General features: G+C 34.3%; 1 protein-coding gene and 1 long non-coding RNA gene across 3 annotated transcripts in view; one reads left to right on the top strand and one right to left on the bottom strand.

Annotated features, from left to right (window-relative positions):
• The window catches only part of pcxb (pyruvate carboxylase b), a 374,478-nt gene that overhangs the window by 338,965 nt on the left and 20,740 nt on the right, over positions 1-14,773 (top strand). The gene's annotated exons all lie outside the window — the stretch shown is intronic.
• Positions 17-1,440, bottom strand: LOC110439982 (uncharacterized). The gene is made up of 4 exons (XR_002459333.3): positions 1,313-1,440; positions 363-446; positions 189-243; positions 17-89 (listed from the first exon to the last, which is right to left on the bottom strand). It is a non-coding gene; the product is annotated as an uncharacterized lncRNA (long non-coding RNA).

Genomic DNA, 14,773 nt, shown 5'->3' with positions numbered 1-14,773 from the left:
ACAACATACGCACTTGAGCACAACAAAATGTTAAAGTGTCTCGCTTAACAAGGCTGGCAACATGAGAAGTGCTGCTGTAAAATCAATTCCTGGAACATAAGATGTGGCATACAAACAAATATGAAGGAATCCATCTAAAGCTAGAATTTAATAATATTAATCAAGTGGAGAAATTTTAGAAAGAGTACCTTAGAGTCAGGTCCTTAGAATTCTTCAGTTGATCTCTCATCTTTCGATGAATACCTAGAAAATAATTTTAACACGTGGGTGTACATTTATTGTTGTTTGTAAGTAAAAACCTACAAATTTAAAATAGTATGTAAGCCATTAAAACCATGGTATAGATAATGAGACATACTTACATCTTGTAACTGAGCCATGCTTTCATATGACATGCCTTCATTGGTCTGATGCTGTTAGGCTGCATTATGTTGTTCAATCTTGTCCTGAAATACAATTGGAAACTTCATAAACTTCTGGAAAGCAATAAGATAAAGCAATAACTATTTATTTATTTTGAGATATTAATAAAATAGGTAAAATAGCTCAAGGTAAGTTACCAGTTTCAGAACAAATAAGACAAATTATTACATTAAAGAACAAAGTATAACTTAAAACGTCGATTTATACAACGTGGTATGTTAATAATTATTCTACATTAACATAAGTATAACGTTAAACAATAGTAAAGCACTAACAATTCTGGACATGAGAGTTTGTGGACACTCCTCAACATTAATGTAACTTAGACACTTAAACGAAGATATGTACAAGAATACACACGCCACGTTTGTAACTAGCCACGTTTAACTTACATAATCAGTCGCTTTGCCGGTGACAAAATTGTGATTTTTCTTCACGAAATGGCGGTGTATATAACCGTCTAAAATTACATTTCCTCGGTCAACCGTGGCTAGAAAATGGCCTCAAATTATAAAACATTATCGATAATTACAAATTCCAGTATTAATAACAAAAGGTTTTATATCAAGGTATATGAAGACTTTAGTCGCGCGAGCTCCGGGCCACACCGCACATTACTCACGGCCCGATTCCGGTGCACGGTTACGGCAGCGTTGGCTCACTTCTGCCGCCGCATCTGGCCCGAGTAACGTTACAGCAGACGGACTCGGGCAGGCGAGAATCTAGCCGCAACTGGACCGAGTGTATTTTGCTATGTGGGTTGCGATTATATTCCGCCGTGGCAACACTTATTAATAAAGCAGTTAAGTAAGATATAAGGCGCGAATACGTAACGTAGGCGATAAAGGGAGCTTTTACACCGAGAAAACTAACAGCATATAATACTCACCTTCTATAACGTTATGTCCCTCGGTGACTTCGATATCATATTGTATTTATTTCTTTAATAAGCTGCAGACATCTTAGCAAACTCCACCCTGCAGGCCAACGTACACCAGTGAGCCCGGAGCACTTAAAGCAGGGGAAAGCCGAGACCCGAGAGTCAGACAAAATCAACAGAACACGCGGCTTCACATGTAAAAATGAGACTGAAAATATAACTTTAATACATTCTTACCTGAAAAATGCGGACTCCAAAATAGACTTTTCTTTGAAAAGCGTGCGAAGTTCTGTGTAAACAGCCAGCATACTCTACCGACCGCTGCCTCAGTAACAAACACTACTATAACGTCTCAACAAGCCAAATTCTTAAAGAGACAGCAACATCACCACCTGTATGAAGATGCTGTCAATCTGCATGGTTCTTATTCTACATCCCATATACTATAGGGTCTTAAACAGTAAGCAAAGACCAGTATTTACGTTTTTTATGATTAAAATTACATTCAATTATAAATTAAATTATTAACGTTTTTGAGAATTTTTTAAATTTAAATACATGAAAAAATTTTAATTATAAAAAATATTTAATTCAATCAATTTATTTATTTATTATATTTATAAATAATGTATTTTAGTATTAATGTTTAGTATTAATGCATTTAAATTAGTGTTATATAGTGTCTTGATCTTATCATGAGCTGAGGGTGCAATTTTGTTCCTATAGGGAAACAAAATATATAATTGTACCTTTAAAGGTTCCAAATTGGTCCTTTACGGTACAATTTTGTATCCAAATGTGCTATAAAAGGTACAAAAATGTACCTTTCAAACCTAAATCTGGACATTTGTACCTTTATAGCCCATTTGAGTACAAAATTGTACCCTAAGGACCAATATGGGACCTTTAAAGGTACAATTATATATTTTGTTCCCTCTAGGAACAAAATTGTACCTTCACTGTACCTTTTTTTCTGAGAGTGTAATAGGGCATTATTATTGTGATGCCATGCTAGGTAACGACCTGTCCAGACTAACACCTTAAATCTCTATTCCTTATAGTTGACTAGAAATGCCAAATATGTTCTGACACACGCAACTATTAGCTCTGATTTGTTTTGTGTCTTGCATGTTTTGGTTCTGCCTGATCTTATTCTACATTTCTTATCTTACCTAAATACCTAAAACTACTAACTTATTAAAATGATATAAGACACTTGAAGCTGACTGCTTAAATAAAAATAAAACTGCTTTGAAAAAATACTAATAGGCCCATTAGATGCCCATAAAATACCACTAGGTCTCTAAGGGTTAACTGTTAATAAGCAGTGAATTAGGAGTTTATTGAGTCAAATGCCATAGTTAGTGATTTATCAGTAGTGAACATTCTAGCAAGCAAGCATTCTAAGAGTTTAGAAAAAATTAAATAACTTCATTAATACAATCATTTATAATCAGTTTTCATTTAAAAATGCATACAGTTTGCTACGTTGACTCCTGGTATCTCTGAACAGTAAAAAAGGGAGCATTTGGACAATGTTAAAGACCCCATTTTAGTTTAAAAATGGTGTTCTGTTTCAGTACAGATGGAATGAAACACAAACTTTTGAAAATGGTTGTGCAGATATTCACAATCCCTGTCTGATTGGTCTTTTGGACTATTGTGTATTGTTCCCTGATACATCAAGCCCTTTTCATATCACCATTATTGAATGATTATTGATTATTACCCAAGTGATGCACAGATGCCTGAATTATATATATATATATATATATATATATATATATATATATATATATATATATATATATATATATATATATATATATATATTATTTTTTTTAAATGCAACAATAACGCAGTTTAAAAAAAAAAAAACGGACTTTAGTGTAAACGGTACCTTAGACCTTTGCCATTTGACTAAAAGGCATCACACCTCAGAATAAATTGAATGAAACAGCATTGCCCCTCAGACAGAAAGCTTTTAGGTTTCAGGAAAGGTGTCAGGTAGGTATCAGACAAGGCATCAGATGAAATGGCATCAGGCAAAATTGCCTCAAACCAAAAATGCATTGGACAAAACTGTCTTAGTGACTTCTAGAAATTATTTGTTTAAAATTATGCTTTAACACCGTTTAAAGGACAAATATGCCATAACTACTCTTAAAAAAATATAGACACATAAGACGGCAATACAGCGGTATGTTTTCAAAAGATACATGTTTATACCTAAAGGGTTTATATTTGTATCTTAAAGGTACTGTACACATCAGTACCTTAACAGTAAATTAGTATACCTTTTGAAATGACTTGTTATTAGTCTGCAAATCACCAAAAGAGGTGTTTTTCTCTAAAATTACAAATAAAATAATAATAAATATATTAATAAAAAAATAAATATATTAATGTTATACTTGCTGTTTATTGTGTTTTTACTGGCACCTGCAAGTCATTTTTTGCACTCAATCCTGAGGTCTTTAGTACATGCATTTTGTTGTGCTTCTAAATATGTTGCATTACTGGTTTGTCCAGTCTCAGAGGCCTGAGATGCAGTGCTTTTTATTTAAATAAGTCTGAGATCATCTAAAAACCTAAACAGTAAACAAAATCTCCATAAAACAGTTGGAATCATTGGGTTTTGAAAATGATTTAATCTAAGGCTTAATTTAAAGATTGCTTTACGACTATGTTAAATTCAGTGGTATCCAACTTGACTAAAGGTCTATTATAGCTTGCCTGGGGTGCGTTTAAAAAAAACCATCATTGGGCAACTAAGGTGGCAAGTTCTGTCATTACAAACATAGTTTGTTGATTTGGCATTTCCGAAATCTGTTGTTCCAAAAAACATTCTGCTTCACAAACTTGTACGTTTGCAACTACACCTGAAGAGCTGTAGTTAGAAACAGAGTTCTTGGTTGTGTTCTATCTGCTTGTTAAGTGTTGACGTGTTTGTGACGTATGTATACTGTTTCCGGGTCCAAGCTGCCATTCATTTGAGTGGAGAAATCATTCGTTTATGATCATGTTTTATTCCTATCACACATTAACGTTACTTTTATATAAAATCATAGTGTACACAACAATCTCTGGGCTTGCTGCATAACAAATACCAGAAAATTTACAATTTATAAAAAAATTTATCACTTTCTGGCCATGGGATATTAGTCATGGACATATATACTGCAATCGTGATTTTCGTAAGCCTTAAATCGCTTTGTTAACGTTTATTATTACCATTTCATGAGTCTCCCCATTCAGTTCAATAGAGCACTTGGACCTGGAAGCCACTTCGCGTGACGTCACACTTAACAAGCGGACTCCCAGTTATCCCCCTATGCCCTATTCCTTTCCAATGTTCCAACATTTAAACTTGGAATGATTTAAAAAATAAATAAATAAATAAATAAATAAATAAATAAATAAATAAATAAATAAATAAATAAATTAATTAATTAATAAATTAATAAATTAATAAATAAATAAATAAATAAATAAATAAATAAAAGATATTTCTAAGGTGTAATTAGGTGTAAGTATTTTTTTACAGTCCAGTTCAGTCTAATTTGGCTAAATATAAATTAAGTAGATTAATAGTAAGTAGCTTGGTAAGTGGCAGGTCATAGCAAATGTTTTTTTTTTTTTTTTTTTTTTTTTTTTTTTTTTTTTTGCTAGGTAAATCTCTAGAACTTTGCATTTTGTTGAATTAGTGGTCCATATAGTAATTTTAGACTTTCTAGAGACTTTCTAGAGGGTAGAAGGGTAGAAGGTAAACTACTGACTACATATTTTTTATATATATATATATATATATATATATATATATATATATATATAACAATTATAATTTCCACCAAAAAAGATTATGGGGATTTTCTCTAAAGAAGTTCTTACTTACATTTTAGAGCATCATTATGAATGTTTTATGTTATAACTAACGTGGTTCAAATTATGCATCTGCGACAGAGCAACTAGGGTTTTGGGAAACACTCATTTCTATATTGTTCTTTTCCTAAATTACATCTCGTATTACATCTCGTACTACAGTAGTTCAGCCGTGAGTTACATCATTGTTTTGGTAGTGCACCCCTGGACACTCTTTCATGTGTTATTGCTTAATTACAATAGACAACGCTGCATTATAGTTTTATATTGCATTAATTCTTCTCTAAACACTGCACTAAAAAAAACAAATCAGGATGACCTTTTTGTACTCTTACTTCTAGTAACTAAAAACTGTACAAGAGAAGAGGGGGAGCAGCTGTGATTTAAATTCTGTTTCCAAAATTTTAAAAATTAATTTAAGGTGTTACACCAATGTGTTAAAGTGCTTACAAGCATTACAATGAGCTTATCAGCAAACCGAGAAACATCTACTGTGCATATATGGAAGGTGTTCAGTGTTATTCACAGTCACACAACTACTAAACACCATTATGGTAGCACACTTCTAATTACTAAACTACAAGATTTTAAAGTTAATCCATTACTAATTAAATGGCATATTTCTTTTATATCCAATCATAGACAGCGGGTAAATGTTAATGGAACACTATAAGACAAAATTTCAGAGTTCGGGAGCTTCACAGGGCTGTGTTAGCTTACAGGTTTTGCTTGCTTTATACACAGATGCATGTAGATGTAATTATTCTAATAATTACTTAATTAAATTCTCAGATGATACTGCCATCTTAGGTTTATTGAATAAGAACAGAGATTTATCTGAATATTTTTCAGAGATTGGAAGATTAGTTGGTGTGATAATAACCTTCTAGCTTTGAATGTCAGTAAGACAAAAGAGATTATGTTTGATCTTAGAGAAATTGATGACCATAGACCTGTGACCATCAGTAATCTAACCATCATACAGGTCAATTTGTATAATTATCTTGGTGTATTCTTTAATAATTCACTGAAATGGAATATACATGTTGACAATCTCTGCAGTAATCTTCAGCAACGACTTTATTGAATGCATGGAGTGGATCAAAAATGTAAGATCTTGTTTTATCAGGCTGCTTTTGAGAGCTCAATAAGGTACGGCATCACAACCTGGTTTGGCAAACTGGTTTGTGCAGCTGAGAACTAAAGTAGTCAGTTTGATTCACATTGCTTGGAAAATTATTGGTGTATCAGAACAGATGTCACTGAAGCATATTTATGAACAGAACACAATAAGACATGCTTAACCAATCGTTTATGACTTATCACATGTTCTGCATAATGAGACAGTTGGAATCATTGGGTTTTGAATATTATTTCATCTAAGACTTAATTTAAAGATTGCTCTATACTATGTTAAATTAAGTGGTTCCAAACCTGACTAAAGTTCTATTATAGCTTACCTGGGGTGTGTTTCCAAAAACCATCATTAGGCAACTATGGTGGCAAGTTACTTTAGTCAGTTTGATTCACACTGCTTAGAAAATTAATGGAAGACTATTGATGTATCAGAACAGATGTTACTGAAGCATATTTATGAACAGAACACAATAAGACATGATAAACCAATTGTTATCACTTATCACATGTTCTGCATAATGAGTATGAGTTGTTACCTTCGGGAAAAAGGTTCAGAGTACCTTGCCTTTTTATCCGGTGAGCATTAAGCAATTAAATAGAGGTGGCTTAGCCTGGGAGTTTCTGTTTTGCTTATTTATGTGTATATATGGAGGTGGTTGGGGGTATAGATTTATTTATGTTTATAGTATACTTGTTTGTTTTTTGCATGCTTGTATTGTTTTTCTATGTTTGTGATAACTGCAGCTGAGGGCAAGTACCCAAAACAAATTTGCCAAACTGGGACAATAAAGTTTGACCTTACCTTACCTTACCTTACCTTACCTAACATGAAACTAATGTAAATCAATAAACAGCATTTATCAAAATCAAATATAACATATATATATACATAACATAAGTGAAAAAAATGAACCATATTAAAAAAAGTTAAGTGTCATTCAGGGAATACTAAGAAAGTCAGACAATAGTTATTCACAGTTTATGTTAAGGAAACTTACTGTTAATACAGTTACATATCTTTACTGTAGCATTATTAAAGTTTTTACCATTACTATTGAAGCCATTTGTACAGCGTCTGCTTCAAAATACTTTACCTTTAAAGTACTATTTCATCCAAAAATTTATATTACCTCGTTATTTATTCTCCCCTCATGTGGTTTAAACCTTCATTACAGTTTTAATGGTGTTAAACTTTTCATGTTAATTCTTTAATATTGTTAGCACCCATCAACTTTCATAGTAGGAAAAAATATACTACAGAAGTCAATGGGTGTCATCAGTAGTGCAACAGGAGAAAGAAACTCAAATAGGCTTTGAACAAGTGAAAGGTGGGTAAATGATGGCAGAATTTTTATTTTGGGAAAACTCTACATTTAATGCTTAAGAGCTATTTACAGGAAAAGCTAATTACGCTTTGTCATTTGACCTGGGTGTATGTCGACCACAGCGGCCCCAGGCATAGTCAGCATATGTATCTGTGGGTGTAATTGACATACACTCATCATAATAGTTTGGAAAGGGCTGTGTGGCAGAGCCTGCAGTGACTCACTCATGCGTCCGTGCCTCTATCTCTGCCAATCAGCTCATCCAGATAAACTCAGATAACCAGACACGCTTCGTTAGACACCACTGGAAAAATACTGATAAGAGTGGCCAATCTTCTCCCACAGCCGCACACATGAACACACACGTTTACACAGACAAACAGGTTGAGATGGAAGAAACACAAACAGACTTTTAATAATACGATCAAAACATGTCAAGCACCATCATTTCAAGCAGTCTGTGCCTTTGCAATGGTGTGTGATGGAAAAACAACGCATGCAAAAGCTTTCACATAATCAACCGGCATCTGTTTTTTATATATTTAAACAGTGTGTTTGTGTATATAGTGAGTAAGAAGCAGCTTGAGGGGATCAAAATCTTCACACCTTTTCCTATACGCATGCAGTTTTAGTGACGTTAGCAGACACTTCAATTAACTGTCGCTCCAGTCTCAATCCTAGGGGCAATTAACCACTCTATCTTTAGAAACCATTTCTACCGCACACGCACACACATATTCCTGGATTATAAATGGCCTCAAAAGCTGTCAAATTAATGAAGAGTGACTGAATGAAGCGTGGATCATCTTTGAACTGCAGTCACTGTGACTAATAGAATTGGTGAGCCCTCTTTTGTGTCTCATGCCTCCGCCAAGGGAAAAGCCTCTAAACCCTTTTCCGGCAATCCTTGGGGAGCTCCTCCATACACTAATCAGCATGTTTTATGTATTATTTAAAATGCATTAGCTTGGCTGAATGTGCTAATAACTGTATCATCTAGAGCAGAGACACTTCAGCTCCTAATAGAAGGAGAATGGCGATCATGCAGGAAAGTATGTCGCATTCACTTAAAGATGCGCAGAAGTACAGAACGCTGACGTGAACCGCTTGTAAGACATGAGTGTACAATAATCGAAATTGATCAAAGAATTTTAAAGTGACCTTGGTGTGATGTCACTAAAAGAGTTCCTGAGTTTAAGGATTCTATTTTAACAGTCTAGGCACAAAGGCACGGGACTGAAAGGCACAAAGGCACGGCACAAAGCCACGGGACATTTTATTCTGAAATTTATTTCCACACCGCAAGAAAACTGATCAGATCCAGTGGCCGCAGAATTTTAGTCTAAAACCGCATGGCGCAAAAACATTAACGGAAATGTCCAAATCCTATTTTAGGATGGAAAATTATGCTCTGCACTGCGCAGCATGGTCTAACAGGGTTGTACTGATTATCTTAATGAATTTTGGGTGTGTTTTAAACACAACGTGTATTAAACCAACCAGAGTCTCAACGCCCATTCCCTTTAAGAGTCAGTTGCGTCACGCCATGGTGCATTTGCTATTTACATGGTGGATTTATAAGGTGGATAAAGTACTTGTACTCTTTACTTCTTTACTTTCATAGATAAGGAAATGGTCTTGTATGCATTCCACTGAACATGTCCATTAGCCTACATATTTTATTTTGCTTCTTAAGCACAAAGATTTGTTTCAAAACTATGTCTAAATTAAGTTCTAATTTCCAGAAAATCAATAAATGAACATTAATAATGAAGTGTGCTCAAAAAACTGAGTTATATCCAAACACACTTAAAAAAAAAAAAAAAAAAAACTGACAGGTGGACAAATCTAAACTAAAACAAATATCAATATGCATATAATAAATAAAACTAATAATAACAGTAATATTATACATGCTGATAATATTATACATGCAAACTGCCATGAATTAACTGGAAAAAGGTATGGAGGCAACAAGAAGGCTAGATGCAGTGGATGTTATATTTATGTAGAAAATAACTATTTTTTAACATTTAATCCTTTACTTGTTTTCATCTGTAAAGATATTTTTGTATTGCTGTACACACTGTATGTATTCAGCAATGTGTAAGCATTTGAACCTGCATAGGCGCATAACTAACATGCTCTGTGCTGGACTTTAGACCTGCTTCTAGATTGTCAATTTCAGTCTTTTTCAGTTTTTCAAAATAGCAATGCACCAACAATGCTCCTTAACACACCTATTTTAGACCAGGACACCCATGAATTCACAAAGGGGCTTAAACAACATGATGCAAAATGTGAAAATTATTGTGTGATGCACCATACTAAATCTGTAACTAGTGTAATAAACAATGAATTTGTGACTGAATTTTAATTCAACACTGTAATAATGTAAAAGTCTACAGCACTAAATTCTAAAAGTACATGTATATTGAAATGTATGATTCATTAAATGTACTGCAAGTAAATAGTAGTTATGAACACTTATAGTAATTTTACTGACATCTTTTATGGTTGTAACATTAAGTGATTACATGAGTTATGATGTATTTCAGAAAGCTAAAAGAAACCATTTCAGCATACCTTGTGATTTTCATTCATAAAGTTTGTGTGATGACTAACAGTACAGACAAAGAGCTTATGGGCTACCATTCTTCATATGCTTCCACTTAGAACTCACATGCTGTAGTACCACATTAAAAAAAATAAAAAATAAAAAAACATTTATTGTGTGAGTATAGTTAGTATAGTAGTACTAACTAACCAGATGCAGTGTAGTAGTAGAAAACTTTGTTTTCATATAGTAACAAAGCAAAAATCTTATTATTGGATGACAGGTATGGTACAAACTACATTGACTAAAAGTTCATCAAAAATGATGTGTTTTCCTGACATTATATTATGCAAAAAAATCATCAAAGATTACTTATTTCTAGATTTTAAGTCACCTCTGTAAGTTAAACATTACAAAATAATGTTAACACTATACATATATAACTTTCAATACTTGAACTTTTTCCTCAAAAATCACCCTCAGATCACCGAAATCAAATAAAATATCTATACATAATTTATATCTTGCAAAAAGAAAAATAAGAAGATGTGAGTGCAGTCTAAAAGCTTTCAGTCCCAGTGTTTTTTTTTTTTTTCAGATTTAAACTAGTAGGTGTCACAAATGCAATATATGTCAGACTTTATTAAGGATAAACAACCAAATGGACCATATACCATCACATGGGTACTTTATCAGTCTAGACTGATCATACTCATCTGCACACTTCTGACTGTGGCGGATGATTGATGGAGTGATGGACTGACTAAGACAGGATTTCAGAGGATGGGTTTGAATGACAGCATGCTTCTTTACATCCTTTTAAACTCTCTGAGTCTGCCAGACCATTACTGTCATTGCTCATAGGCTCAGACCCAGTTCCTTGAATGTTCTCTTTCCTTAAAGAAACCTTTCAAGATTTCATCTCTACAGCATTGGGGAGTAACAAACCAAAAGTTGTAACACTTTTAGTTTTTTTTTTTATTAGTTTCATAGAAGCTTAGCTGCTTTTTTCACTAATGAGCTTTCATTATCTCCATATTTAATAATTGATTTTAGTGAATTGTTAAAATTCAATTCAATTTCATTCACTTTTATTTTTATAGCACTTTTACAATGCAGATTGTGTCAAAGCAGCTTCACATAGAAAATTATAGTAAATGGAAACTGTCGGTTCAATTTCCAGTGTTGACATTCGGTTTAATTCACTTCAGTGTGGTTTAATATTCACTGCTGAGAGTTCAAAAATTGAAGAGCAAATCCATCAATGCTTTTCAGATGTTTTGTAGAAGGGCAGCACAGTGGCGCATTGGGTGGCATGATCACCTCACAGCAAGAAGGTTGTTGGTTCGAGTGCCGGCTGGGTCAGTTGACATTTCTGTGTAGAGGTTGCATGTCGTGGGTTTCCTTCGGGTGCTCCAGTTTTCCCCACAGTCCAAAGGCATGTGCTATAGGTAAATTGAATAAGCTAGATTGGCTGTTGTGTATGTGTGTGGATGCAGGAGTATGGATGTTTCCTAGTGTTGGGTTGTGTCTGGAAGGGTATCTGCTGCGTAAAATGTAAAAAAACATTTGCTGGATACGTTTTCATTCCGCAGTAGCAACCCCAGATTATTGAAGGTACTAGGACAAAAAGAAAATGAATGAATGAATGAATGAAGAATGAATGAATGAATGAATGAATGAATGAATGAATGAATGAATGAATGAATGAATGAATGAATGAATGAATGAATGAATGAATGAATGTTTAATAGAATGAACATACGGTTTGTATACCTTAATGGTGTTTTTCCAGTTGTTTGCGCTTTCAATTGCATTATGGGAGCTCAGTGTCTGCTCTAACAAGTTTTAATGTTGAAAAGTTTATCTAAGTGACTTTGACGTAGGCAGTTTTAGTTGCTTGTAATGATACATTGTCTTGGTTGGCCATGCAATTATATACTGCATATACTGTTATATTTTTTGGATATAATATAACAGACCTTTTTGGTCAGAATAGCTTCATATTATATTGATTTTTAAATGTTCTGAAGTTAAAAATTGAGTGTTGTTTTAAATATGCAGGTGCATCTTAATAATATATTTTCATAAGCTGTAAGCCAAATCATAAAAAAATGTAAAGAAATAAGCAGTTAAAATATATTAGTCTGAGTGTAATGAATCTATATAATACTTGAGTTTCACATTTGAAATTAATTACTGAAATAAATAATCTTGTTAATGATATTCTAATTTATTGAGATGCACATGTAAAACATTATCTGAATTACCACATTTTTATTTTTAGAAGAAATGTTGTCAGTAGTTTACAGACTTAAAATTAAGTTTTACTTAAACACATGACTATAAATCATAAATCGGGGAATTTTTCAGAAATGTTATTTCTTCATTTTATTTCAATCATATATAATCAGCAATATATACTTTATGATAACAGTAATATAAGCTATATATAATAAAGTATAGTATTAATATTGCAAAAGTTGTCAGTAAAAGAAATGTAGAAGTAAAAGTATATTTGGTCGTCAAAAGCGAAGAAAGTCTTATAATTGTATTCAGCGCAAATTAACAGTTAACAAAATTCCTGTCGATACAGTTATTGTTATTAATTAAATGTTTTGAACATCAACATTTTGTATGGGGCGAAGCAGTGGCGCAGTAGGTAGTGCTGTCACCTCACAGCAAGAGGGTTGCTGGGTTGCTGGTTCGAGCCTAGGCTCAGATGGCATTTCTTTGTGAAGTTTGTATGTTCTCCGTGTGTTTGCGTGGGTTTCCTCCGGGCGCTCCGGTTTCCCCCACAGTCCAAAGACATGCTGTACAGGTGAATTGGGTAGGCTAAATTGTCTGTAGTGTGTGGATGTTTCCCAGAGATGGGTTGCGGCTGGAAGCGCATCCGCTGAATAAAAACTTGCTGGATAAGTTGGCAGTTCATTCCGCTGTGGCGACCCCGGATTAATAAATGGACTAAGCCGACAAGAAAATGAATGAATGAACATTTTGTATGTATAAATTCATCTGTGTATGTACACTCTCAGGTCACTTTATTAGAAACACCTTACTAGTACAGAGTTGGACCCCTTTTTGCCTTCAGAGCTGCCTTAATCATTTGTGGCAGTGATTCAACAAGGTACTGGAAATATTCCTTAGAGATTTTGGTCCATATTGACATGATAGCATCTCGCAGTTGCTGCAGATCTATCAGCTGCTCATTCATTATGCGAATTTCCTGTTCCACAACATCCCAAAGGTGCTCTATTAGATTGAGATCTAGTGACTGTAGAGGCCATCTGAGTACAGTGAACTTATTGTCATTTTCAAGAAACCTGTCTGAGATGACTTTACGCTTCACGCTTTATGACATGGTGCATTATCCTGCTGGAAGTAGCCATCAGAAGATGGGTACACTGTGGTCATAATGGGATGGACATGGTCAGCGACTCAGGTAAGCTGTGGCATTGACACAATGCTTAATTGGTACTTATTGGCCCAAAGTGTGCCAAGAAAATATTCCCCAAAACATTACACCAGCACCACAAGCCTGAACCGTTGACCGTTCTCAGGAAACCTTAGAGATGGTTGTGCCTGAAAATCCCAGTAGATCAACAATTTCTGAAATACTCAGACCAGCCCATGCCATGACTCAACCAACGACCATGCCATGTTCAAAGTCACTTAAATCTTCTTTCTTCCCCATTCTGATGCTTAGTTTGAACTGCAGCGTCTTGACCAAGTCTACATGCCTAAATACATTGAGTTGCTGCCATGTGATTGGCTGATTAAAAGTTGCATTAACAAGCAGTTGAACAGGTGTACCTAATAAAGTGGCCGGTGAGTTCACATATGTATGTGTGCATGTTTTTTTTTTCTTTATTCATTTATTTAATTGTTTATTACTTTATAGTGTACATGTAAACTGATGTATTGGACTGTGTGCTTTCTTTTTAAAGACAGCAGAAACCTGTCACTGTTTAACCAGTATATGAAATGACATTTACTCTGGGTTAGAGATGAAAAGGCAGAAAGGCAGTGTGGTCAAACACTGCCACACAAACACATACACACACCTGCCTCATCTAAGTAGCTGCTGTGATTTTGCTCATGTTTCTACATATGATCTCGCAGTTCAAACATAGTCACAGTTGGAACAATTACACAGCTCCCTCAGAGGCTAGACCAGAGGAAGATGCGTTCAGGTCAGAGAGCGAGAAGCTTCACACTGTTTTATGGCTACATGAGTTCCCATTACAGCCCACTGCTTTGTAGTCTTCTCTCCTGTGGATCCTGTGAGGAAAGCAATGGACCATCACGCCTGACGAATTTGATTTGGGCCAGTGAAATGAGTCCCTTTGTTATCTAAAGTGCATGAGAGCACTCTCAGACAGATGGAGAGCAGCAAAACTCCTAGTGGATTTTCAAACATATAATTAAATGCAATCTCTTTTTGCCCATTTCAATGGAAATTTTGGGGATTTTGTGTGAGAGTCTTCTTTACAGTATCAATCAAGAAGACAGGACCGTATAAATGTGGATTGCTTATTAATTGACATATTTAGTGAAGCACCATAAAGT

This window comes from Danio rerio, chromosome 7, assembly GCF_049306965.1.
Source record: "Danio rerio strain Tuebingen ecotype United States chromosome 7, GRCz12tu, whole genome shotgun sequence".
NCBI classification, from domain to species: domain Eukaryota; kingdom Metazoa; phylum Chordata; class Actinopteri; order Cypriniformes; family Danionidae; genus Danio; species Danio rerio.
The sequence above is the reverse complement of the archived record's forward strand: the minus strand, read 5'-3'. Positions and strand labels throughout refer to the sequence as shown.